The sequence below is a fragment of the Bufo bufo genome, chromosome 2, assembly GCF_905171765.1.
Source record: "Bufo bufo chromosome 2, aBufBuf1.1, whole genome shotgun sequence".
Classification (NCBI taxonomy): Eukaryota; Metazoa; Chordata; class Amphibia; order Anura; family Bufonidae; genus Bufo; species Bufo bufo.
This window is the reverse complement of record NC_053390.1, coordinates 484711876-484739094: the sequence shown is the minus strand read 5'-3', so window position 1 is coordinate 484739094 and position 27219 is coordinate 484711876. Positions and strand designations below refer to the sequence as shown.

Genomic DNA, 27219 nt, shown 5'->3' with positions numbered 1-27219 from the left:
ACTTGCGTCTGTCACAATTTGAATCTCTGGAACTGTTAGCCAGGCTACACCTTTTGACAGAATTATTGATGAAATTGACTACATTTAGAATTTTCTGTAGGTTACAGATTTGTTTAACCCTTTTAGGTTTATAATAGTACGGGAAGATCCATCAGGTTTTTGGACTAAAAATAAACTTTAAATAAAAGCCCCTTCCCCTTTCTGGTTTGGGAACTTCTAAATACCACGCTTGATTTTTTTCAAGTCTAGGACTCCCTGGCAAATTTTTGCTAACACGTTCTGACTGTGGGATGTTATTTGAAATCTTTTTGGAGGGGTTGAGGAAAATTCTATCCTGTAGCCATTTTTTACGATGTCTAAGGCCCAGGGAATCTGCGTTACGTCTTCCCACGGAGATAGAAAACTTCTCAACCTTCCTCCTACCCTAACGTCATTGTTTTTTTGGTTAGTTTGTTCTGAAGATTAAGAAGGAACCCTTTGCCTTTTCCCCCTTTCTGATAGCTCCATCGTCCCGATTTTCCCTTTTCCCTTTTGGATCTTGATTGTTAGCTAAAGGGACGAAAATGTTTCTTCTTGCTCTCTTCTGGGAACCCCTTTTTTTTCCTCAGCAGCCTTCTCTAGGATTGCATCTAGTACTGGCCCAAAAACGTATTCGCCAGAAAACGCAATAAAGCACAGTTTAGCTTTGGAGGTCCTGTCACCCCCAAGACTTCATCCAAAGTGCCCTTCTCGCCGAATTTGATAGTGCTGCATCCTTAGCAGCAAATCTGACCGATTCTGCAGAAGCATCAGCTAGAAAAGCTATGGCAGACTTAAGAAGGGGGATGGAGTTTAGGATTTCTTCTCTGAGAGTTTTGTTTTTTATGTGGTTCTCTAATTCGTTAAGCCAAATATACATGGCCTTGGCCACAGAAGTTGCTGCTATGTTGGTTTTAACTCCGAACATGGAGGCTTCCAAGCATTTCCGCAGTAGAGCATCTGCCTTCCTCTCCATTGGATCCTTTAGTTGTGACGAATCCTCAAATGGCAGTGAAGTTTTTTTGACAACTTTTGCCACCTGAACATCAATCTTTGGGGTCTGGTTAAAGATTTTTATTTCAGCATGATCAAACAACAACCTGTTTTTTAACTCCTTAGAGACTCCCAGTCTTCTTTCTGGATCAGTCCACTCATCCAGAATCATGTCTTAAATATTTTCGTTTACAGGAAAGACTTTGGATTTTTTCGCTCTAAGTCCCCCAAACATCTTATCCTGAACTAACCGGGGCTTTTGAACATCCTAAATGCCAATAGTAGCTCTCACAGCCCCCAGTAACTCCTCAATATCCTCAGAAGAAAAGTAATATTTTTCGTCTTCCACAATTTCCCCCTCTGACAATACATCATCTTCCATATTTTGTCTAGAAGTGGAAGCCTCCGCGTCCATGTCCTCTGCATCAGAGGATGGAACCGACATTTTGGATTTTTTTTTTGGCAGGAGGCATAGGAGGGACAGACTTTCGGGAGGCCAAGGAGGATTTAATTTCACTTTGAATCATAGATTTAACTTCCTGAGGATAGATGGTTGCTTTTCCTTTACAAGCTCATTAATGCAAGACTGGCAGAGCTTCTTTTAGTGATTTTCAGTGAGTCTTTTTGAACAAGTTACGCATCTTGTATATTTGGATTTAACTTTGGGCTCTTTCACTCCCTATAAAGGAGAGGAGCAATCAGGTATCAGAGATTTTAGAAACACATAAAATATGCAAGGTCTCAGATATTTTCCCCACAGGGGAACTCACAATAGGAGTAGCCGAGGGTGGGTCTGCGGTAACCATCTGGCTTGCAGGGGCATCAGGAGCTGAAATTTTATCTACGGAGCAGGAAACACAGTGGAGGCAACGGCAGGTTGAATTCACAGCCTCTTTAACCCAGTGCGGTGTCTGGCGACACCAGTGTGCGCTCTCCACAATTATCCTAGGCTCCGCCCCCTCAGGCAATGCTGGGAACAGAGTATAGACTGTGGCGCGTATGGGGAACTGTCATGGTCTTACCTTCTTGCTGTTCTCCTTCGTTTGACATGTGCTGGCGGCCATCTTGGTTTCTGGGTTTCTTGTAGCCTTCCACCCTGCGGCTCCTCCTTCCCACTGGGAGGAGCTGGATGCCTAGCTCATATATATAGGAGGTCTGTGGCTTCAGTTCCTTGCTTGGTCCTCCTGTGTTCACATGCTTCTAAGACTGCTGCTGCTTCTGGTTCCTGATCCTGGCTTCGTCTGACTACCCTGCTGGTTCCTGATCCTGGCTTCGTCTGACTACCCTGCTGGTTCCTGATCCTGGCTTCGTCTGACTACCCTGCTGGTTCCTGATCCTGGCTTCGTCTGACTACCCTTCTGGTTCCTGATCTCTGGCCTCTCAAGACTCTGCTTCGGTTTCACCATTCGTTTGGACTTTTGCTTTACAGCTTTATTTTCAATAAAGCCTTCTTATTTTCACTTGTCTCTTGTTGTACGTCTGGTTCATGGTTCCGTGACATTAGGACCAAGCCATGAGTTCTGACGGTACAGGGCCATCCTCGCTACCCACGCTGGTTGCCAGACTTGATCAGCAGGATCACCTGTTGGGTCGGTTCGCTGTGGCGTTGCAAACCCTGCTTGAACGCACGGCTCATTTCGCTCCCGTTGCCGATGGGTCGGTTGTCGCTCCTACTGCCGCTCCGGTTGTTGCGCCAGAGTCTACCCCGACACCTGTTGTTGCGCCTGCGGTGTTTCGGGGTATGACCGGTTCTGCCCCTCTTCCACAGCGCTTTGGGGGAGAGCCAACTCAGTGCCGAGGTTTCCTTAACCAGGTGGGCATTTATTTCGAGTTGCTGCCACATGCCTTTCCTACTGAGAGATCAAAGGTGGGCTTCTTGATCTCGCTGCTCTCGGACAAGGCCTTGGTCTGGGCCAGCCCTTTATGGGAGAACAACAATCCGGTGGTTGCCGAGTTTTCCGGTTTTGTTGCTTCTCTTCGGAAGGTATTCGATGTGCCGGCTCGTGCTGCCTCTGCTGCGAAGCTCCTTATGTCCATCAGACAGGGTTCACGATCCGTAGCTGAATATGCCATTGAGTTTCGTACCCTGGCAGCAGAGGTGGGCTGGAATAATGAGGCTCTGGTCGCTGCTTTCTCTCATGGTCTCTCGGATGCCTTGAAGGATGAGGTTGCAGCTAAGGACCTACCAGTGGAGCTCGAGTCTCTTATTTCTTTCCTGATTTTGATTGACACCAGACTCAGGGAGAGACCTTCCTTTAAGGAGAGCCTGCAGAGGTCTTCTAACAGATTGGCACCTACGTTTGCTGTCCCACCCGTGCCTCCCTCTCCTCCCACGCCTCCTGGGGATGACTTGTCTGGGGGTGAACCCATGCAGCTGGGGTTTGCTCGCCTGTCCGAGGGGGAGAGGGTACTCCGGAGACGCGAGGGTCGATGCATGTACTGTGGTCTCGGTGGGCATTTTCGGTTGGCATGTCCGAACCGTCCGGGAAACGCTCGTACCTGAGATCCTGTCGGGGGCAGATCTTGGGTGGAGTCTCCTCGTCCCCGGTTTCCCGTGTTGACAAACCACTGATTACTGTTGTCCTCTCCTGGGTCGGGGGCTCGGTGACGACCCAGGCGTTGGTGGACTCTGGTGCTGGTGGTTTGTTCATTGATAGTGTGTTCGCTGCCGCCAATTCCATTCCTCTGCAGGCTCGAGGTTCCCCACTGGCTCTTGAGGCGATAGACGGCAGACCCCTTCTGTCGTCACACGTGACTCATGAGACCCTTCCAGTGGGGATAGCCATTGGTGCCGTTCACAGAGAGTCGGTCTGCCTCCAGGTTATTTCGTCTCCACACTACTCGGTGGTCTTGGGGTACCCCTGGCTCCAGAGGCATAATCCGACTTTCGATTGGAGATCGGCCGAGATCCTCTCGTGGTCACCGCAGTGTGGGGCTAGTTGCATCCATGGGTCTGTCAAGTTGCTGTGTACTTCCTCGGACTCTCTGTTGCCTCCTGAATACGAGGAGTACCGGGATGTATTCGATAAGGTGCGCGCGGTTGCCCTACCTCCGCACCGCCCATACGATTGTGCCATAGAGTTACAACCTGGTGCCGTTCCTCCTCGTGGCAAAGTCTATCCACTGTCGGTAGCGGAGAATGAGGCCATGGAGGAGTACGTGAGGGAGGCGCTTTCACGCGGACACATTCGCAAATCCTCGTCCTCGGCAGGGGCTGGATTTTTCTTTGTGAAAAAGAAGGGCGGTGAGTTGAGGCCTTGCATCGATTACAGGGGTCTCAATCGCATCACGATCAAGAACGCTTACCCGATACCCTTGATTTCCGAGCTGTTCGATCGCCTTAAAGGGGCCACGGTCTTTACCAAACTCGACCTGAGGGCGGCATATAACCTGGTAAGGATCAAGGCGGGCGATGAGTGGAAGACCGCGTTTAACACCAGGACCGGTCATTATGAATCCTTGGTTATGCCCTTTGGGTTGTGCAATGCGCCCGCAGTCTTTCAGGAATTCATCAACGATGTTTTCCGTGACCTGTTGCAGCAGTGTGTGGTGGTCTATTTGGATGACATCTTGGTATATTCTGAATCCATGGAGACCCACATTCTGGATGTCAGACGAGTGTTGCAACGGTTACGAGAGAACAAGCTGTTCGGTAAGCTTGAGAAATGCGAATTTCACCGATCCCAGGTAGCCTTCTTAGGTTACATCATTTCCGCTGAGGGGTTCTCCATGGATCCTGAGAAGGTTTCGGCTGTCTTACAGTGGCCCCAGCCCAGTGGTCTTCGTTCCCTGCAGCGCTTTTTGGGCTTCGCCAATTATTATCGGAAGTTCATCAGGGACTTTTCCATGCTGGCCAAGCCTCTCACGGATCTGACCAGGAAGGGCAGTAATTCCCAGGTCTGGCCGCTCGAGGCCATCCGAGCTTTTGAGGCCCTAAAGTCCGCTTTTGTGTCGGCTCCGATTCTGTCGCATCCCAACCCTGGGTTGCCCTTTGTCCTCGAGGTGGACGCGTCTGAGACGGGAGTAGGCGCCCTTCTGTCTCAGCGTAGAACACCAGAGGGTCCTCTGCTTCCTTGTGGGTTTTACTCCCGGAAACTGTCTTCCGCGGAGTGCAACTATCAGATTGGTGACAGGGAGTTATTGGCCATCGTGCAGGCCCTTAAAGAATGGAGGCACTTGCTCGAGGGTTCGGTGGTTCCGGTTCTCATCCTGACAGACCATAAGAATCTGACCTACCTTTCTGAGGCCAAGAGATTGACACCACGTCAGGCCAGATGGGCTCTGTTCTTGTCACGTTTTAATTACGTGGTCTCCTACCTACCCGGTTCCAAGAACATCAGGGCGGATGCCCTATCACGGCAGTACTCCGAGCTGTCCAGGGAGGAGTCGATTCCGACTTCGGTCATACCTCCGAATCAGATCCTGGCCGCCATTCGCACCAGCCTGACCTCTCCCCTGGGTGAGCAGATTTTGGCGGCTCAATCTGGTGCTCCCTCTGGGAGACCCAACGGCAGATGTTTTGTGCCTGAGGAGTTGCGCACTCGGTTGTTGCGAACCTACCATAACTCCAAGACCGCGGGGCATCCTGGAAAGAATCAGCTGTCCTGGGCTGTTTCACGTCTGTTCTGGTGGCCTTCCCTACGTTCCGACATCGCCGCATATGTAGCGGCATGCTCCGTTTGTGCCCAGAGTAAGTCCCCTCGGCACCTTCCGTTGGGCCTTCTGCAACCCATAGCTACCGGGGAGCGCCCATGGTCACACCTGGGGATGGATTTCATTGTGGACCTCCCTGCATCCCGAGGCCATACGGTCATTCTCATGATTGTGGATCGGTTTTCCAAAATGTGCCACTGTGTTCCTCTCAAGAAGTTACCCTCTGCACAAGAGTTGGCCACGATTTTTGCCAGGGAGGTCTTCCGGTTGCACGGTTTGCCCAAGGAGATTGTGTCGGATCGGGGGAGTCAGTTTGTGTCCAGGTTCTGGCGCGCCTTTTGCTCCCAGTTGGGGATTCATCTCTCCTTCTCCTCGGCCTACCACCCTCAGTCCAATGGGGCCGCAGAACGATCCAATCAGGCCTTGGAGCAATTCCTTCGTTGCTATGTCTCCGATCACCAAGACAATTGGGTTGACCTTCTGCCTTGGGCTGAATTTGCCAGGAACACGGCGGTGAACTCTTCCTCTGGGACGTCTCCCTTCATGGCCAATTATGGGTTCCAACCTGCCGTGTTACCGGAGGTATTCTCTCCCCAGGATATTCCGGCTGTGGAGGATCACCTTTCCGTCCTACGTGCTTCTTGGGTACAGATCCAGAAGTCCCTTGAGGCCTCTGCGCAGCGCCAGAGACTCCAGGCTGATCGCAGACGAGCGCCTGCTCCTTCCTACCAGGTCGGAGACCGTGTATGGTTGTCCACCCGCAACCTCAACCTTCGAGTGCCCACTCCCAAGCTGGCGCCTCGCTTTGTTGGTCCCTTCCGAGTGCTTCGCAGTGTAAACCCGGTAGCCTATGCCCTTGCGCTTCCTCCTGGCATGCGGATCTCTAACGTGTTTCATGTCTCCCTGTTGAAGCCACTGGTGTGTAATCGTTTCACTTCCTCGGTTCCTCGACCTCGTCCGGTCCGAGTGGGCAATCATGAGGAGTATGAGGTGAGCAATATCCTGGACTCACGCCTGGTCCGCGGTCGGGTGCAGTTTTTGGTCCATTGGCGTGGTTATGGTCCAGAGGAGCGTTCCTGGGTTCCCTCCGCAGATGTCCATGCTCCTGCCTTGCTCCGAGCCTTCCACGCACGCTTCCCTCAGAAACCGTTTTTTGCTCCGCGGAGGAGGGGCCCTTGAGGGGGAGGTACTGTCATGGTCTTACCTTTTTGCTGTTCTCCTTCGTTTGACATGTGCTGGCGGCCATCTTGGTTTCTGGGTTTCTTGTAGCCTTCCACCCTGCGGCTCCTCCTTCCCACTGGGAGGAGCTGGATGCCTAGCTCATATATATAGGAGGTCTGTGGCTTCAGTTCCTTGCTTGGTCCTCCTGTGTTCACATGCTTCTAAGACTGCTGCTGCTTCTGGTTCCTGATCCTGGCTTCGTCTGACTACCCTGCTGGTTCCTGATCCTGGCTTCGTCTGACTACCCTGCTGGTTCCTGATCCTGGCTTCGTCTGACTACCCTGCTGGTTCCTGATCCTGGCTTCGTCTGACTACCCTTCTGGTTCCTGATCTCTGGCCTCTCAAGACTCTGCTTCGGTTTCACCATTCGTTTGGACTTTTGCTTTACAGCTTTATTTTCAATAAAGCCTTCTTATTTTCACTTGTCTCTTGTTGTACGTCTGGTTCATGGTTCCGTGACAGGAACGGCGTGCAGCGTGCTCTCTCTTTTCCGGTCTGCTTCCTCACAGAAGGGAGTGAAAACAGGCCCCTGCTGTTCAGTGACGAGAATCTACTCCCGTACATGCCCTCTGCCCAGCTTTAGTAGTAACCGCAGGAGGGCAGAGGGGAAGGAGGACAAGAAGTAACCATCTCTTCTTAAAAGGTATCCAAAAAATAAAATTGCCATAAAATCTTCACCTCCCCCCGGGAGGTCTCTCTGTGAGGTGCTCAATGGACAGGAAACACTGAAGGTGAGAGTGGGTGGTGGCCTTTTAAACTCTCTGTGTTCCTGCCCCTATAGAGGTCAAGCGGTCAATCTCATGTGTAGCCATGACGGTGGATGAAATGGAAAGGATGATAAACACTATTTACTGCTGGCAGTGAAATCTAGAAAAAACTTTTGGCAGAAAAGCAGGGGAGTGCCTAAGAATCACCCTATCATCTAAAACAGAGAGGTATTGTTGTTTACAGGAGAAGGTGGTTTTTAGAGTCAACATTCTTAGGGATAAATCTGAAAAAGGCTCAAAGGGTAAGGACATGAGAGCCGAAAGGACCAAGTTTAGGTCCCAAGACTTTCACAAAAAAGGAAGGACGTAACCTGCTCGTACCTTTTAGGAATCTACTAAGGCTTAGTTCACACGGGCGAGATTTCCGCGCGGGTGCAATGCGTGAGGTGAACGCATTGCACCCGCACTGAATCCGGACCCATTCACTTCTATGGGGCTGTGCACATGAGCGGTGATTTTCATGCATCACTTATGCGTTGCGTGAAAATCGCAGCATGCTCTATATTGTGTGTTTATCACGCAACGCAGGCCCCATAGAAGTGAATGGGGCTGAGTGAAAATCGCAAGCATCCGCAATCAAGTGCGGATGCGGTGCGATTTTCACGCATGGTTGCTAAGATGACAGTATATTCACTGTATTATTTTCCCTTATAACATGGTTATAAGGGAAAATAATAGCATTCATCACCGTGGTGATGGACCATGTGATCTGACGTCACCACAGGTCCTTTAGCCGGCAGCTCATGATTAAAGAAGTAAGAAGAGACCGGCAGCTACGCGATCAAGAGGAGAAGGCGAGTTCATTATTATTTTTTTTTTTAACATTCAATTGACCACCTACTAAGCATTCTGTATTAAAGAATGCTATTATTTTCCCTTATAACCATGGTATAAGGGAAAATAATAACATCTACACAGCACCGATCCCAAACCTGAACTTCAGTGAAGAAGTTCGGGTCTGGGTACCACAGTCAGTTTTTTATCACGCGCGTGCAAAACGCATTGCACCCGCGCGATAAAAACTGAACAACGGAAAGCAATCGCAGTCAAAATAGACTGCCCGTGTGAACTCAGCCTAACTAGGGAAATGTCAGCCACTTTGATATCCAGAAAGGCACTAAGAGCCGAAACCTGGTTCTAAGCCCCTTATCAATTCCCGACTGCAAGAAATCTAAAATCAGGCCTACATCCAAACTACTCTGAAGATCCCAATGGTCACCTGCAAATAACAAAAAGGCATTCCAGATTCGCAGATAGATCTTTGACGTGATCTGCTTTCTACTATGTAGTAGGGTAGATATACCTGCCGAGGAAGGGAAATGCGGCGCACGTCAGGAAACTCCTGCCCAATGAGGAGTCCCACGGCCAGGACGCACGAGGCATCGATCCCCTCTACCATAGGTAGGAACAGCCCGGGATGCCCAACGCAGGACTTAAATCAAGGGACAGAGAAGGAGAGCCCTGCTCCACTCGGAACCTTTGTCCCCTGCTCAGACCTCCCAAGAAAGGAGAAGGAATTTAGGCTGAGTGCCCAATCTTCAGAGCTTCTACCCGTCCTGAGGGACAGGCAACAACAACTGGAGTGTATAGGAGGAGGTGTCTTTTTATTTGGGCTTCCGCTGTTGTTTCCTGTCCCTGGGAGGCCAGATCAAGCTCCTACCAGTGCTGGTGTGGAGGTGTTAGGGAAATACTGACCTGTGTGGAATTAACAGATATAGTACAGTCGTGGCCAAAAGTTTTGAGAATGACACAAATATTAGTTTTCACAAAGTTTGCTGCTAAACTTCTTTTAGATCTTTGTTTCAGTTGTTTCTGTGATGTAGTGAAATATAATTACACGCACTTCATACGTTTCAAAGGCTTTTTATCGACAATTACATGACATTTATGCAAAGAGTCAGTATTTGCAGTGTTGGCCCTTCTTTTTCAGGACCTCTGCAATTTGACTGGGCATGCTCTCAATCAACTTCTGGGCCAATTCCTGACTGATAGCAACCCATTCTTTCATAATCACTTCTTGGAGTTTGTCAGAATTAGTGAGTTTTTGTTTGTCCACCCGCCTCTTGAGGATTGACCACAAGTTCTCAATGGGATTAAGATCTGGGGAGTTTCCAGGCCATGGACCCAAAATGTAAACGTTTTGGTCCCCGAGCCACTTAGTTATCACTTTTGCCTTATGGCACGATGCTCCATCGTGCTGGAAAATGCATTGTTCTTCACCAAACTGTTGTTGGATTGTTGGAAGAAGTTGCAGTTGGTGGGTGTTTTGGTACCATTCTTTATTCATGGCTGTGTTTTTGGGCAAAATTGTGAGTGAGCCCACTCCCTTGGATGAGAAGCAACCCCACACATGAATGGTCTCAGAATGCTTTACTGTTGGCATGACACAGGACTGATGGTAGCGCTCACCTTTTCTTCTCCGGACAAGCATTTTTCCAGACACCCCAAACAATCGGAAAGAGGTTTCATCAGAGAATATGACTTTGCCCCAGTCCTCAGCAGTCCATTCACTATACTTTCTGCAGAAGATCAATCTGTCCCTGATGTTTTTTTGGGCTTCTTTGCTGCCCTTCTTGACACCAGGCCATCTTCCAAAAGTCTTCGCCTCACTGTGCGTGCAGATGCGCTCACACCTGCCTGCTGCCATTCCTGAGCAAACTCTGCACTGGTGGCACTCCGATCCCGCAGCCGAATCCTCTTTAGGAGACGATCCTGCCGCTTGATGGACTTTCTTGGACGCACTGAAGCCTTCTTAACAAGAATTAAACCTCTTTCCTTGAAGTTCTTGATGATCCTATAAATTGTTGATTGAGGTGCAATCTTAGTAGCCACAATATCCTTGCCAGTGAAGCCATTTTTATGCAACGCAATGATGGCTGCACGCGTTTCTTTGCAGGTCACCATGGTTAACAATGGAAGAACAATGATTTCAAGCATCACCCTCCTTTTAACATGTCAAGTCTGCCATTTTAACCCAATCAGCCTGACATAATGATCTCCAGCCTTGTGCTCGTCAACATTCTCACCTGAGTTAACAAGACGATTACTGAAATGATCTCAGCAGGTCCTTTAATGACAGCAATGAAATGCAGTGGAAAGGCTTTTTTGGGATTAAGTTAATTTTCATGGCAAAGAAGGACTATGCAATTCATCTGATCACTCTTCATAACATTCTGGAGTATATGCAAATTGCTATTATAAAAACTTAAGCAGCAACTTTTCCAATTTCCAATATTTATGTAATTCTCAAAACTTTTGGCCACGACTGTACATGTCGATGTTGATTGCTATTTAGAATTAGTGACTTTTAAAAATACCTTTATTAGTGATAAAGTGGGTATAGGTATGTATATACCAACAGAGTGTGCTACAATTTCAAAAGGATTAAATATAAATTTCTTTTGACAGGGGAGTAGTGACCCCTAAACAGAACATATATTAGTGATACAAAATGTCGGTAGACTTAGACAGTTCGAGGATCATATCAAAAATGAGACAGGGTCTGAGGAAAGGGCAGGGCAGACACAATGCTTACCCTAAAACAGCCCTAAAAGACTGCTCAGCCCAGGGTAACCTCCTGATGGTGGGGGTTCCCTGTCCCCGAACCTAAGACTAACAAATCCCTAGATTGACCCTAGCCAGGGAAAAAATAGATGGTATGCAAAAACAGTAATGGGGATAAATCGGGAATGGAGGGTGGTTCAAAATAAATGTGGTCACCACCTGCCCATTTCCGAAAATCAAAAATACAGGTTATACAGACAGTATCAGAGTGGAAGGGGGTCCAGATACTGAGGAGATCACCATTCCACTCCAAAATACAATACCCACGTTTTAAAATATGCACATCTTATTACATCCACCTCGACGTGTTTCACCTGTAAACAATCAGGCTCATCAGGAGGTAGGTAGAAATTTTGACTAGGTCCAGCTAAGATATAGATGTGATCGATGATACAAGGGCGATAGTGTAAATAGAATGATACTTAGCTACAGATGTTCAGGAGGGAAGGCTTAGATACAGCATTACCAGAAGGCATGATGATTATAGCCACAATGGAGATACCTTCTTGCTGTTCTCCTTCGTTTGACATGTTGATTTAATTTCCATACTGTTAGACTGGGTCCACATCCTTTTTTTTGTCTTACGTGTAAGGCTACTTTCACACTAGATCCATGACAAATCTGCAAAAAAACGCTAGTGTGAAAGTAGCCTAACATCTACAAAAACATATACGTTAAACGTGTGCCTCAGGCAGATGCCATACAGTGGCACCCATCACCATAGAGTTCCATTGTAAACATAAAAAAAAATAAAAAATAAAAACATATACATTAACCCGTTCAAGCGACAGCTAGTTTGGACCAAATGCTGGAGGCCCATTTTTCAAATCTGACATGTGTTAGGTTATCTGGTAACTTTGGAACGCTTTTACTTATCCAAGCAATTCTGAGATTGTTTTCTCGTGACACATCATACTCCATATTAATGGTGAATTTGAGTCGATACATTTGACCCTTATGCATAAAAAAAAAATAAAAATTTGCAGCAAATTTAGAAAAATTCGCTGTTTTCAAAATTTGAATTTCTCCGCTTTTAAGACAGATAATGATACTTCATAAAATAGTTATTACTTTACATTCCCCATATGTATACTTTATGTTTGCATCATTTTGTATATGTCATTTTATTTTCTCAGAAAGCTAGAAGGCTTAGGGTCCATTCACACGTCAGCAAATTCGTATCGCATTTTGCGGAACGGAATTGCGGACCCATTCATTTCTATGGGGCAGCACGATGTGCTGCCCGGATACGGAATTGCGGGTCTGCAATTCCGGTCCCGAAAAAAATAGAACATGTCCTATTCGTGTCTGCAATTGCGGACAAGGATAGGCATTTTCTATTAAGTGCCGGCGATGTGCGGTGCGCAAAACACACACGGACGTGTGAATGGACCCTTAGACGTTTAGAAGCAAATTTTTAAGAAAATTGCCAAAACCCACTTTTTTAACTCCTTAAAGGGCTTCTGTCACCCCACTAAAGTGATATTTTTTTTTGGGCCTACTTACATTGATCCAGCAGTTTATTCAAAAAACGAAGTTTTATCATATGCAAATTCGGTCTCTACCAGCAAGTAGGGCGGCTACTTGCTGGTAGCTGCTGCAGAAATCCGCCCCCTCCTCTTGTTGATTGACAGGGCCAGCCGGGATCTCCTCCTCCGGCCAGCCCTGTCGGCATTTCAAAAATCGCGCGCCTGTATTAATTCGGCGCAGGCGCTCTGAGATGAGGAGGCTCGTCTCCTCAGAACTCCCTCAGTGCGCCTGCGCCGATGACATCACCGAAATAGAAGACGTCATCGGCGCAGGCGCACTGAGGGAGTTATGAGGAGGCGAGCCTCCTCATCTCAGAGCGCCTGCGCCGAATCAACACAGGCACGCGATTTTTGAAATGCCGACAGGGCTGGCCGGAGGAGGAGATCCCGGCTGGCCCTGTCAATCAACAAGAGGAGGGGGCGGATTTCTGCAGCAGCTACCAGCAAGTAGCCGCCCTACTTGCTGGTAGAGACCGAATTTGCATATGATAAAACTTCGTTTTTTGAATAAACTGCTGGATCAATGTAAGTAACACAATTATATTTTCATATATCGCTATATAACTAATTTAACTAGCCCCAAAAAAAAAAAATCACTTTAGTGGGGTGACAGAAGCACTTTAAGGACACAGCCTTATTTCACCTTAAAGGGGTTATCAGAGTTATGAAAAAAAAAATATATATCAGATTTTCAGTGCTATATAACTGAGCTAAGCAAGTTTTATGCAAAAACAATATATATTTTTCCCTCATTTCCCTGGTTCTTTACTGGCCCTTTGTTTACATGCAATAAAAACAATCTCTGCCCCTCCCCCTGCACTGCTAAGGGAGTGAATACAAGAGCTGCCCTGAGTGACATGTCTGCCTGCTGGGAGACTCTGCAGCATGTTGTATGTGTAGGACTACATGTCCCAGCTGTATAATGACACTGCTAATACACACAGGATCTTCCCCCTACCTTTTTGTGTAATGCTCTCTCTAGTATGTCAGATCATGTGCCCAGAATTGTCTCTCACTGCCTGCAGAGCTGTGCAGCTGAAGGGGTTAAGAATCCTAGCAGAGAGTAGACGGCAGTGGAAGGGGGCGTGGCCAGCACAGTGACGTCTCGTTTACAGGCTTGTAAACGACCTTTATCAGAGCAGGGAGAGAAGCTGACATCACAGGTCATGTGACCCTCTGTGAAATCTGAGAAACCAGCCATCGGAGATAAAGTGAGTAAATTGGAAAGCGGTTACATTTGCTTAGTTAGGAACATAGAAAGAACAAAAAAATTACTCGGATAACCCCTTTAATGACCAGGCCATTTTTGGAAATCTGACCAGTGTCACTTTAAGTGGTGATAACTTTAAAACGCTTTGACTTATCCAGGCCATTCTGAGATTGTTTTTTCGTCTCATATTGTACTTCATGACACTGGTAAAATGAAGTAAAAAAAAAAATCTTTTTTATTTATAAAAAAAATACTGAATTTACCAAAAATAAAAAATAAATTGCTAATTTCCAAGTTCCAGTTTCTCTACTTCTATAATACATAGTAATACCTACAAAAATAGTTATTACTTTACATTCCCCATATGTCTACTTCATGTTTGGATCATTTTGGGAATGATATTTTATATTTTGGGGATGTTACAAGGCTTAGAAGTTTGGAACCAAATCTTGAAATTTTTCTGAAATTTTCAGGGACCAGTTCAGGTCTGAAGTCACTTTGTGAGGCTTATATAATAGAAACCACCCCAAAATTACCCCATTCTAGAAACTACACCCCTCAAGGTATTCAAAAATGATTTTACAAACTTTGTTAACCCTTTAGGTGTTGCACAAGAGTTATTGGCAAATGGGGATAAAATTAGAAAATTTCATTTTGTTGTCACATTTTCCATTGTAACCCATTTTTTCCACTAACAAAGCAAGGGTTAACAGCCAAACAAGACTATCTTTATTGCCCTGACTCTGCCGTTTACATAAACACCCCATATGTGGCCGTACACTACTGTACGGCCACACAGCGGGGCGTAGAGGGAAAGGAGTGCCGTGTGGTTTTTGGAGGGCTGATTTTTATGGACCAGTTTATATACACAGTGTCCTGTTTAAACCCCCCTGATGCACCCCTGGAGTAGAAACTCCCTAAAAGTGACCCCCATCTAAGAAACTACACCCCTTAAGGTATTCAAAACTGATTTTACAAACGTCGTTAACCCTTCAGGTGTTGCACAAGAGTTATTGGCAAATGGGGATGAAATTTGAAAATTTAATATTTTTGCCAAATTTTAAATTTTAAGCCATTTTTTCCACTAAGAAAGCAAGGGTTAACAGCCAAACAAGACTGTATCTTTATTGCCCTGACTCTGCTGTTTACAGAAACACCCCATATGTGGCCGTACACTACTGTACAGCCACACAGCGGGGCGTAGAGGGAAAGGAGTGCCGTGTGGTTTTTGGAGGGCTGATTTTTATGGACCAGTTTATATTCACCGTGTCCTGTTTCAACCCCCCTGATGCACCCCTGGAGTAGAAACTCCATAAAAGTGACCCCATTTTGGAAACTACAGGATAAGGTGGCGGTTTTGTTGGGATTATTTTTAGGGTACATATGATTTTTGGTTTCTCTATATTCCATTTTTGTGAGGTAAGGTTACCAAAAATGGAAATTCTGAAATTTCATCTCCATTTGCCATTAACTGTTGAGGAACACCTAAAGGGTTAATAAAGTTTGTAAAATCAGTTTTGAATACCTTAAGGGATGTAGTTTCTTAGATAGGGTCACTTTTAGGGAGTTTTTACTCTAAGAGGGCTTCAAAAGGGACATGGTGTCAATAAAAAATGCCATCAAAATCGGCCTTCCAGAAACCATGTCAGTCCTTTCCTTTTGCGCCCTGCCTTTTAGTGATACAGCAGTTTAGGACCACAAATGTAGCGTTTCTGTAAACTGCAGTATCAGGGTAATAAATATTAAGTTTTGTTTGGTTGTTAACCCTTGCTTTGTTACCGGAAAAGTGCCAAAAATAGCTGTTTTGGCACAGTTTTTTTTTTTTTTTTGACCGTGTTAATCTGGGGGGTTAGGTCATGGGCTGTTTTTATAGAGGAGATTATTACCGACACAGCGATACCTAATTTGTATACTTTTTTTTTTTATTATTTTTGTTTTTACAATTTTTTCGGGTGTCTCAAGTCTGAGTCTCAGTTTTTTTTATCCGATAGTGAGTGCTATATTGGGATATAAATTTAGCACTCCATGGAAGTATGATACTCCCTGAAGCAACCGTCAATGCAGAGGCCTGGATGATCGGGGCATGTGTCGCACTGAGTAGTGGTGTCCTTCCGTATCCCCCTCCTGCGACACACTCTGCACTTTTTTTGGGTTCGTCCCTTCTTTCCAGTATGGGGGGACCGCGCCTCCAGTTCCCGAGGTACTCCGGCCTGCTCTTTCCCAGTCCGAAAAGATCAGGGCCTTGAGGACTGCCTCATAGAACTGAAGGAATGTCCCTGTGTTGCCAGCGCTCCCGGACAGCACAAAAAAGAGTTGTACATGGCAAACTGCACCAAGAAGACCGCAACTTTTTTGTACCGGGTTTTGCGCATGGCGTTATATGGCTTGAGGACTTGATCAGAGAGATCAACTCCTCCCATATACCGATTGTAGTCGACGATACAATCGGGCTTGAGGACCGTTGCCGCGGTACCTCGCACAGGGACAGGGGTGATGCCGTTACCATGACAGTACAAGGACATCCCTCTTGTCCTTATATCTGACAAGCAACAGGTTTTCACTGGTAAGGGCACGGGTCGCACCCCTGGGGACGTGGATCTGGCGGCGGAGGACTGGAACAAGGGGATACTAGTATAAAAGTTATCCATGTAAAAGGTGGTAACCCTTATCTAGCAGTGGGTACATAAGGTCCCACACAAGTTTCCCGCTAACACCCAGAGTGGGGGGACATTCTGGGGGTTGAATACGGGAATCTCGCCCCTCGTACACACGAAACTTGTAAGTGTACCCTGAGGTACTCTCACAAAATTTGTACAGCATCACGCCATACCTTGCCCGCTTTGAGGGAACATACTGGCGGAAAATGAGTCTCCCCTTGAACGCAATGAAAGACTCATCAACCGCGACCTCCCTTCCACGTACATAGGCCTGTACAAATTTGGCCTCAAAATCATCGATAACCGGCCGTATCTTATACAGACGGTCATAGGCAGGATCACCTTGAGGGGGGACATGCTGCATTATCTGAATAATGCAGACGACATTTCCGGATGGCCTCAAACCGGGAGCGTGTCATGGCCGTTCTGTAAAGTGGGGTCTGGTAGAGGGCATCCCCACTCCAGTAATGCCTGACACTGGGTTTCTTGACCAGGCCCATATGCAGCACGAGGCCCCAAAATGTCCTCATCTCGGCTGCACTAACCGGCGTCCAGCCACCGGGCCTAGCCAAAAAGGAGCCCGGGTGTTGAGCAACGAACTGTTGGGCGTACAGGTTCGTCTGCTCCACCATTAGATTTACCAGTTGGTCACTGAAAAAAATGACTAAAAAAGTCATATTCAGTGTAGCCCACTGTGGAAATCTGGATTCCTGATTGGCCTACAAAATCAGAAATCACGGGCTCATATCGCTCTGGGGTACACCAGACAAGTTCACCGGCAGGGTGCTCCGGTGGATTTAACTGGTGGGCCGGAAAATTTGTACGAGCCCCAGAGCTGCTCGTACTAGGGTGGGCCACAGGGTCCCTAGCATGGCGGTCCCCTTGCTCCGCCGCCTTGGGGGCTCATCATCATCGCTAGATGATGAGGAGGACGCGGACGACAACAGGAAAGTGGGGTCATCCTCGTCCTCACTGGGACTCTCAAAGTCAGAGGCAAGCTGGGCGTATGCCTCCTCGGCCGAGAACGTCCGGCGGGCCATAGGGGAGTGTATGTCTGCGTGTGTATGTGCGTGTGTGTAAATCTATATTTGGTGTGCGTGTGTGTGGAGGCACGGGTGTTTGCGTACTTTATCCCTAAAACTAACAGAAAAAAAAAAGACTAACTATAAAAAAAAGGCGAAAAAATAAAAATAAAAAAGTTTTTTTTATTTTTTTTTAAACCGCTGATCAACCGTCCGAAGTTGATCAGCGGTGGGGTGTGCGATGCGCTAACAGTGGCCGGACGCTAAGAGTGCCGGCCACAGTCAGCGTATGCACAAAAAAAAAAAAAAAATGCCTGCGCCCCAAAAAAGTTGTGGGGGGAGAGGGGGGGGGGCAAGCAGCAGCACCCCTGGGGGTCTAGGGTCACACAGCTGTGCTGTGGACCCCAGACACCCTACTTAGGGTGATGCAATCAAACTTTTTTTTTTACCACTAACTTTCCCTTTTATATCCCTGCCTAGCCCAACCTTTCCCTATACTTTCCCTAATTACCTGCTGATAAAGATGGGGCAGCAGCGCTCCTCTCTCCTCGGGCTCCGGACACAAAAGGAGGAGGAGAGGAGCACTGCTATCATTTGAAACTCCCGCTGGCCCGCCCTCCTACCCATCAGAAGCGATCCAGAGAGGTGATGTCACCATCACCACTCAGGATCGCAGGTTAGTGATTGGTGGGGTAAAATCACACCACCGATCACCATCCTGTTCCGGGTTATCGGGTCCTCAGAGACCCGAATAAGCCGGAAACGCAGCAAACCGCAGGTCTGAATTGACCTGCGGTTTGCTGCGATCGCCTACACGGGGGGGGGGGGGGGGGGCACAGGACCGTTGCTCAATGATTTGAGCAGGCGGCGGTGATCGAAAATACACAGGGCGTACATTGGTTGTCCCTGACCCAGAGGTGACAAAGATCACTGGCCTCCACTACACTTTATATAAACATGCCTGTATAGTGGACAGCTTCAAAGGAGTTTATTACTTTATGATAGGGGCACGCTTCCGGAGGGTGGGGGCAAGCTGCTCTTCATGCCTCGCTGTCATTGGGAAAATCCAAAATCTTACTCCGGTCATAACTCGAAAATACAGCTCAATAGAGATTATTGAGGTACGCCATTTTAACGGTCAGGAGATGACGGTGCCAAACATACAAAAAACCACCCACTTATGTTAAATCCTGGCTCAGAAAATCAGTTCTTCTGATTGGGGTCACGTGTTTGGTACCCCTGTGACCCCAATAATGAGAGCTGAAGAATGAGCCCACAATTATCGGGCGGGCATTCTCCCGTGTAGAGTTATGGGCAGAAATCCATTTTAGACCAGATTTCAGCGTGACTGACCAGTCATAAGTCACAGCCAACCCATATGTCACGCCCTAAAAGGTGGGTTTACAGACTGCCTGGACCAATTCTTATAAATTGGACAGAGCAGATTGTACTGAGTTCCCCATTTTGAGGCCAATCTGATTGAATGAGGATCTGTGTCTTTCTGTCTTGCCTCAGGACCTGATAGCTGCACGTCTCTGTGTGAGTAAAGTAGGCGTTAGTTTTCTTTCATCCTTTTTATTTTAAAAAACTGTTCTGTGTATATTTGTATGCTTCTGTTTTTTTACATCTTACAATTTTTATTAAAACCAATTATTTAACCTAGAACGGGCAATATTTTTTAAGGCATTTAGAGTTTCTAATTTTCAGCTACCGGTTTGCTTTAAAATGCGAATATCAGAAGTTTATTAGTTGTTAGAAGGAACTGGCAACAATTTGATCTCCCGTGCAATCTGGTAGATTGTAGGAAGCAGAGTGATCAAATTCAATAGTGTGTATAGTGTCAGTACTTGTCCCGGTCTGATCAAGTACTGCAACCTGGGGAATCTGGCAAAATCATGACAGAAACCACCCATAAATGACCCCATTTTAGAAACACCCCTCAAGTTATTCAAAACTGATTTTACAAACTTTGTTAAACCTTTAGGTGTTGCACAAGAATTAAGGCAAAATGGAGGGGAAATTTAAATTACATTTTTTTGTGCAGATTTTCCATTTTAATCAATTTTTCCTGTTACACAGTAAGGGTTAACAGCCAAACAAACCTCAATATTTATTACCCTGATTGTGCAGTTTACATAAACACCCCATATGTGGTTGTAACCTGCAGTATGGGCACACGGCAGGGCACAGAAGGAAAGGAGCGCCATATTGTTAATGGAGGGAAGATTTAGCTAGAATGGTTTTCAGGTGCCATGCCACATTTGAAAAGACCCTGAGGTACCCCTAGAAAGAAAACCCCCAAAGTTGACCCCATTTTGGAAATGACACCCCTCAAGGAATAAATCTAGTGGTGAAGTGAATGCTTTGACACACAAAGGCTAACAGGAGAAAATGCCCCCACAATTTGTTATGCATTTTTTCCTGAATACGGCAACACCATACAGTTGCAAGAAAAAGTATGTGAACCCTTTGGAATGATATGCATTTCTGCATAAATTGGTCATAAAATGTGATCTGATCTTCATCTAAGTCACAACAATAGACAATCAGTCTGCTTAAACTAATAACACACAAAGAATTAAATGTTACCATGCTTTTATTGAACACACCATGGAAAAATGCACAGTGCAGGTGGAAAAAGTATGTGAACCCCTAGACTAATGACATCTCCAAGAGCTAATTGGAGTGAGGTGTCAGCCAACTGGAGTCCAATCAATGAGATGAGATTGGAGGTGTTGGTTACAGCTGCCCTGCCCTATAAAAAACACACACCAGTTCTGGGTTTGCTTTTCACAAGAAGCATTGCCTGATGTGAATGATGCCTCGCACAAAAGAGCTCTCAGAAGACCTACGATTAAGAATTGTTGACTTGCAGAAAGCTGTAAAGGGTTATAAAAGTATCTCTAAAAGCCTTGCTGTTCATCAGTCCACGGTAAGACAAATTGTCTATAAGTGGAGAAAGTTCAGCACTGCTGCTACTCTCCCTAGGAGTGGCTGTCCTGTAAAGATGACTGCAAGAGCACAGCGCAGACTGCTCAATGAGGTGAAGAAGAATCCTAGAGCGCCAGCTAAAGACTTACAAAAGTCTCTGGCATATGCTAACATTCCTGTTAGCGAATCTAGGATATGTAAAACACTAAACAAGAATGGATTTCATGGAAGGATACCACAGAGGAAGCCACTGCTGTCCAAAAAAAACATTGCTGCACGTTTACAGTTTGCACAAAAGCACCTGGATGTTCCACAGCAGTACTGGCAAAATATTCTGTGGACAGATGAAACCAAAGTGGAGTTGTTTTGAAGAAACACACAACACTATGTGTGGAGAAAAAGAGGCACATCACACTAACATCAAAACCTCATCCCAACTGTGAAATATGGTGGTGGGGGCATCATGGTTTGGGGCTGCTTTGCTGCGTCAGGGCCTGGACGGATTGCTATCATCGAAGGAAAAATGAATTCCCAAGTTTATCAAGACATTTTGCAGGAGAACTTAAGGCCATCTGTCCACCAGCTGAAGCTCAACAGAAGATGGGTGTTGCAACAGGACAACGACCCAAAGCAAAGAAGTAAATAAAACAGAATAGCTTAAACAGAAGAAAATACGCCTTCTGGAGTGGCCCAGTCAGAGTCCTGACCTCAACCCGATTGAGATGCTGTGACATGACCTCAAGAAAGTGATTCACACCAGACATCCCAAGAATATTGCTGAATTGAAACAGTTCTGTAAAGAGGAATGGTCAAGAATTGCTCCTGACTGTTGTGCACGTCTGATCTGCAACTACAGGAAACGTTTGGTTGAAGTTATTGCTGCCAAAAGGAGGTTCAACCAGTTATTAAATCCAAGGGTTCACATACTCTTTCCACCTGCACTGTGAATGTTTACATGGTGTGTTCAATAAAAACATGGTAACATTAATTCTTTGTGTGTTATTAGTTTAAGCAGACTGTGATTGTCTATTGTTGTGACTTAGATGAAGGTCAGATCACATTTTATGACCAATTTGTGCAGAAATCCATATCATTCCAAAGGGTTCACATACTTTTTCTTGCAACTGTATATGTGGTCGTAAACCGCTGTTTGGGGACACGGCAGCATTCAGAAGGTAAGGGGCAGCATCAGGATTTTATAACATGTAATTTGCTGAAATTGTTTTTAGGGGCTACAACATTTTAATTTTTTCACCAAGGTAGCTGTGTGGGGGCTCGTTTTTTTACAGGACGGGCTGTAGTTTTTATTGATATCATTTTGGGGTACATATGACTTTTTAGTCACTTGTTATTTATTTTTTTGTGGAGGTGAGGTGACAAAAACAGCAATTCCGTCATTGTTTTCTACATTATTTTTTACGATGTTCGCCGTGCGGGATTAGTAACATATTACTTTTATAGATCAGGTCATTACGGACACGGTGATAACAATTATGAGTAGGTTTTTTTTATGACATAAATGAAAGGATATGAGAAGACAGGCTGATCAGTCCCTCAGGGTTAGGTACATGGGAAACACAAAAGGGGTTGGTCAGCGCATCCCATCTAAATGTGCAGGTGCACGCTGCTATGACTGGAAACATAAAACAACACAACGTCTGCCATTGCAGCAGCGACCCGATGGAAGAGAGAGGGAGCTACCTCGCTCCCAACCCCATGGATGCCGCGGGTGGCTACTGACTGCAGCATCCATGGGGTTAAACGGCCGAGATCGGTGCCAGCACCGATTTCGGCCATAGCAGCAGAGTGTTAGCTGTAACTTACAGCTCACACTCTGCTGCTGATGGCAGCGGCCATCATACTGAGGCCGGCTGCATGTGGACATCAGGAGGCAATGGGGGCATTATAGGGCCACTAAGTTACTGGGAGCACTAGGGCTGCAGCTAACTATTATTTGAATAATCGATTAGTTGTCGATAATTTCATCGATTAATCGGGGAAAAACTTCAAAATGACAAAAAAAAGGGGTTTATATGATTTTACTTGAAAAATTATGTTCAAAGGCCATATTAAAAAAAAATTGTGAATGGCACTGTTATGGAGGGGGACCTGTGGGTGGCACTTATGGAGGGGGACCTGTGGGTGGCACTTATGGAGGGGGACCTGTGGGTGGCACTTATGGAGGGGGACCTGTGGGTGGCACTTATGGAGGGGGACCTGTGGGTGGCACTTATGGAGGGGGACCTGTGGGTGGCACTTATGGAGGGGGACCTGTGGGTGGCACTTATGGAGGGGGACCTGTGGGTGGCACTTATGGAGGGGGACCTGTGGGTGGCACTTATGGAGGGGGACCTGTGGGTGGCACTTATGGAGGGGGACCTGTGGGTGGCACTTATGGAGGGGGACCTGTGGGTGGCACTTATGGAGGGGGACCTGTGGGTGGCACTTATGGAGGGGGACCTGTGGGTGGCACTTATGGAGGGGGACCTGTGGGTGGCACTTATGGAGGGGGACCTGTGGGTGGCACTTATGGAGGGGGACCTGTGGGTGGCACTTATGGAGGGGGACCTGTGGGTGGCACTATATAGCATATTATGCTATATGTGCCATCCACAGATCCCCCATATAACAGTGCCATCCACAGATCCCCCATATAACAGTGCCATCCACAGATCCCCCATATAACAGTGTGTCATCCACAGATCCCCCATATAACAGTGTGTCATCCACAGATCCCCCATATAACAGTGTGTCATCCACAGATCCCCCATATAACAGTGTGTCATCCACAGATCCCCCATATAACAGTGTGTCATCCACAGATCCCCCATATAACAGTGTGTCATCCACAGATCCCCCATATAACAGTGTGTCATCCACAGATCCCCCATATAACAGTGTGTCATCCACAGATCCCCCATATAACAGTGTGTCATCCACAGATCCCCCATATAACAGTGTGTCATCCACAGATCCCCCATATAACAGTGTGTCATCCACAGATCCCCCATATAACAGTGTGTCATCCACAGATCCCCCATATAACAGTGTGTCATCCACAGATCCCCCATATAACAGTGTGTCATCCACAGATCCCCCATATAACAGTGTGTCATCCACAGATCCCCCATATAACAGTGTGTCATCCACAGATCCCCCATATAACAGTGTGTCATCCACAGATCCCCCATATAACAGTGTGTCATCCACAGATCCCCCATATAACAGTGTGTCATCCACAGATCCCCCATATAACAGTGTGTCATCCACAGATCCCCCATATAACAGTGTGTCATCCACAGATCCCCCATATAACAGTGTGTCATCCACAGATCCCCCATATAACAGTGTGTCATCCACAGATCCCCCATATAACAGTGTGTCATCCACAGATCCCCCATATAACAGTGTGTCATCCACAGATCCCCCATATAACAGTGTGTCATCCACAGATCCCCCATATAACAGTGTGTCATCCACAGATCCCCCATATAACAGTGTGTCATCCACAGATCCCCCATATAACAGTGTGTCATCCACAGATCCCCCATATAACAGTGTGTCATCCACAGATCCCCCATATAACAGTGTGTCATCCACAGATCCCCCATATAACAGTGTGTCATCCACAGATCCCCCATATAACAGTGTGTCATCCACAGATCCCCCATATAACAGTGTGTCATCCACAGATCCCCCATATAACAGTGTGTCATCCACAGATCCCCCATATAACAGTGTGTCATCCACAGATCCCCCATATAACAGTGTGTCATCCACAGATCCCCCATATAACAGTGTGTCATCCACAGATCCCCCATATAACAGTGTGTCATCCACAGATCCCCCATATAACAGTGTGTCATCCACAGATCCCCCATATAACAGTGTGTCATCCACAGATCCCCCATATAACAGTGTGTCATCCACAGATCCCCCATATAACAGTGTGTCATCCACAGATCCCCCATATAACAGTGTGTCATCCACAGATCCCCCATATAACAGTGTGTCATCCACAGATCCCCCATATAACAGTGTGTCATCCACAGATCCCCCATATAACAGTGTGTCATCCACAGATCCCCCATATAACAGTGTGTCATCCACAGATCCCCCATATAACAGTGTGTCATCCACAGATCCCCCATATAACAGTGTGTCATCCACAGATCCCCCATATAACAGTGTGTCATCCACAGATCCCCCATATAACAGTGTGTCATCCACAGATCCCCCATATAACAGTGTGTCATCCACAGATCCCCCATATAACAGTGTGTCATCCACAGATCCCCCATATAACAGTGTGTCATCCACAGATCCCCCATATAACAGTGTGTCATCCACAGATCCCCCATATAACAGTGTGTCATCCACAGATCCCCCATATAACAGTGTGTCATCCACAGATCCCCCATATAACAGTGTGTCATCCACAGATCCCCCATATAACAGTGTGTCATCCACAGATCCCCCATATAACAGTGTGTCATCCACAGATCCCCCATATAACAGTGTGTCATCCACAGATCCCCCATATAACAGTGTGTCATCCACAGATCCCCCATATAACAGTGTGTCATCCACAGATCCCCCTCCCCATAACAGCCCTGGCCCCTCCGCTCACAGCAGTATTCCTTAATCGGTAGTAACTTTTACTTTAAATCAGCGCATCTTCTTTTACCTTACAATGAAGCTCCAGTAACAGGCATGGCGGGCGGTGGCGTAACGTCACTTACTCACGTGACGTGCCTGCTCCACCTACTTTATGAATAAAGGAGGCGGAGCTTGCGCATCACGTGAGTAAGTGACGTTACGCCGCCGCCCGCTCTGCCTGTTACTGGAGCTTCATTGTAAGGTAATAAAGATGCGGTTATCTAAAGTTCAAGGACCCGCAGGCATAGAGCCTGACCACCCGCTCCCGCCCGCATAGCAACGAATCGGCCGATTATTCGATAACGGGATTCATTGACAACGAATCCCGTTATCGAATATTATCGATAACGTTGATTAATTGCTGCAGCCCTAGGGAGCACATTGGGGGTCTTACCCGATTTCAGGCTGTGATCTCCAGCATGGAGATGACAGCCTGAAACTGGCATTTTCTTACTGAAGCACTACAGTTGGTTAGTCTGCAGAGACTGACCAATCGGAGTGTTTGCCAGCAAGGGACCAATCTGATTGGTCCCTTGCCTGCTTCCCCGCTGTCTCTGCTCTCCGGAAGAGTGGAGACTCAGTGGCTGTAACATTTCTTAGTGTCACAGCCCCCGGTAAGCAGTTTGGACGTGACTGTAAGTCCAAACACGTGAAGGTGTTAACGTATCTATTTTTTTAACTACGCTTCTGTATCCTTTTTTACAAATATATGTTAAACGTAGGGCAAAAACGTGATGTGAACCCCATCTTAAGACTGTTAAAAATTAAAATGTTAATACATCTAACTTATTAAGAGGCTACTAAGTAATATTTATTAACCCCTTGCTGAGACCAGCAGAGGCAGTCTCGCTGCATGGCAAAATTAATAAAAAGTAAAATATAGATAATAAAAAGAGTAAGAAGTAATGACTATAGTTACTAGTATTAGCAAACTACGTACACATACGTTTCACCCCCTTTATCGTTCATAAAAAATATAAAATATATTACAGTAACTAGTTTTAGCAATAGTATAACGGACTTTGTGTGTGTATGTATGAAATATAGCAGGGGGGTCTGCATAAAATATACTTACACCCATTTTTTTAAGTTTATTTTTAGTTTTACTGCAGTACAACATATGGCAAAAAGAACCCGCAATACAAAAATAGGGCACCAAAATCCAAAATGCGCTCCAGTCCTTTGAAGTCTTACACCAATAACATCCATTTTAAGGGTACAAACAAAGGATAAGAAAGGAAAAATAAACATTTTTTTCATAATTTTCACAACTGATATATATAAATTATTACATCTGTCAAAAGCACAAAAGAAAAATCTAAGGTGTCCCGTGAAAAATAATATCAAATACGTGTAGGCTGACTCACATATTAAATTAGTTACTAGCAGTTAGATAGGCCTATTGCTATAGCTGAAATTTTGCTTGGAAAGAAAGAAGGGTAAACACTCTGGTAATGAAGTGGTTACAATGATATAATCACACATATATACACAAGTAGGAAAAGAAAACCCACCTGGAATGTGCTCAGAATTCATACCATACACACCGGTAGATGTTAGAATGGAGTTGTTATAAGGAGGTTTGTGACGTCACTGATCACATGCGCCTTCATGGTCACATGACCAAGTGTGGGCAATGCTTGCAAACACGGACTGCAGGAGTTTGTGGAAGGAGGAGGGGTTGTGTGCGCCTGCAAGCAGTCCTGGATTACACAAAGCTTCATGGGGAGCAGCATATGGATTTCATATATGAGGGTACAGGTCTGGGGATGGCATGTGGAGCACTCAGGGCAGTGGGCTTTATGGAGTGCAGGCATATCTGGGTAGTGGAGTGGAATTTGGTGCGATTACAGGGCGTATCTGGGTGTATTCTTGGGGACACCAGGGTGCAGATATGTAGGGGGCCTTTATGGGGTGTAAATCTGTGAGGAGGGGGCATGTGGTGTATTGTGGGAACCATGAGAGTGCAGATAAAGGGGAGAGCTTTATGGGGTG

The 27219-nt window shown here is 46.3% G+C and overlaps 1 protein-coding gene across 1 annotated transcript in view; it reads right to left on the bottom strand.

Annotated features, from left to right (window-relative positions):
• Positions 1–26818, bottom strand: part of HMG20B (high mobility group 20B) — a 311260-nt gene extending 284442 nt beyond the window's left edge. Inside the window, exon 1 of the mRNA XM_040417766.1 lies at positions 26739–26818. The gene's annotated coding sequence lies outside the window, so the exon portion shown is untranslated. The remainder of the gene's footprint in view (positions 1–26738) is intronic.
• Positions 26819–27219: the final 401 nt, after the last annotated feature.